The sequence below is a fragment of the Cebus imitator genome, unplaced genomic scaffold (genome assembly GCF_001604975.1).
Source record: "Cebus imitator isolate Cc_AM_T3 unplaced genomic scaffold, Cebus_imitator-1.0 Scaffold478, whole genome shotgun sequence".
NCBI classification, from domain to species: domain Eukaryota; kingdom Metazoa; phylum Chordata; class Mammalia; order Primates; family Cebidae; genus Cebus; species Cebus imitator.
Genome location: NW_016107793.1, coordinates 1543824 through 1545450, shown reverse-complemented (window position 1 = coordinate 1545450; position 1627 = coordinate 1543824).

Below are 1627 nucleotides of genomic sequence, written 5' to 3'. Positions count from 1 at the left end.
ACTGTCTTTCCCCAGTGTATGTTCTTATTGTCTTTGGTAAAAATGAGTTGGCTGTGGCCAGGTACAGTGGCTCACACCTATAATCCCAGCACTTTGGGACGCTGAGGTGGACAGATCACCTGAGGTCGGGAGTTTGAGACCAGCCTGACCAACATGGTGAAACCCCATCTCTACTAAAAATGCAAAAATTATCTGGGCATGATGGTGGGCACCTGTAATCCCAACTACTCCAGAGGCTGAGGCAGGAGGATCACTTGAACTTGGGAGATGGAGGTTGCAGGGAGCCGAGATCCTGCCATTGCACTCCAGTCTGGGCAACATAGCAAGACTCCATCTCAAAAAAAGAAAAAAATGATTTGGCTGTAAATGTGTGGATTTATTTCCGGGTTCTCTGTGTTCCATTTGTCTCTATATCTATCCCTATGCCAGCACCACGCATTCTGATTACTGTAACTTTGTAGTATATTTTGAGGTCAGGTAGTGTAATACCTCTAGCTTTTCTCTTTTTCCTCAAGATTTCTTTGGCTATTCAGGGTCTTCTATGGTTACATATGAATTTTAGGATTGTTTATTTCTGTGAAAAATTTTATTGGTTTTTTGAAAAAGACTGAATTAAATGTATAGATTGCTTTGGGCATTATGGATACTGTAACAATATCAAATTTTCCAATTCATAAACATATATATATATTTTGAGGCAGAGTCTCACTCTGTTGCCCAGGCTGGAGTGCTGTGGTGCAATCTCAGCTCACTGCAGCTTCCGCCTCCTGGGTTCAAGTGATTCTCCTGCCTCAGCCTCCGAGTAGCTGGGACTACAGGCGTGCACCACCACACCCGGCTAATTTTTGCATTTTTAGTAGAGGTGTGATGGCCAGAATGGTCTCCATCTTCTGACCTTGTGATCCACCCACCTCGGCCTCCCAAAGTTCTGGAATTACAGGCGTGAGCTACCGATATCTTTCCTTTTTTAATGTCCTTTTAAATAGTTTTTGCATTTTATAATTTTAGTGTGGAGATCTTTCTTTTTTTGGTAAAACTTTTTCTAGACATTTTATTTTATGTAGCTATTGTGAATAGGATTGGTTTCTTGATTTCTTTTCTAGAATGTATGCAGTTGATATATAGAAATGCTACTGATTTTTATATTTTGATTTTGTATTCTGCAAATTGACTGAATGTCACCTTTAACAGTTTATTGGTGGGGTCTCTAAGTTTATCTGAATGTAAGACAGTGTCATCTGCAATGAAGAAAATTTGGCTTCTTCCTTTCCAAATTAGATGGCCATTATTGCTTTCTGTTAATTGCTCTTGCTAAAATTAATGTTGAATAAAAGTGGTGATAGTGGACTGGGCGCAGTGGCTCACGCCTGTAATCCCAGCACTTTGGGAGGCCAAGGCATGTGGATCACCTGAGGTCAGGAGTTCAAGACTATCCTGACCAATATGATGAAACCCCATCTCTACTACAAATACAAATATTAACTGGGCGGGGTGACATGAGCCTGTAATTCCAGCTACTCCAGAGGCTGAGACAGGAGAATTGCTTGAAGCTGGGAGGCAGAGGTTGCAGTGAGCCGAGATTGCACCACTGCACTCCAGCCTGGGCAACAAGAGCAAAACTTGGTCT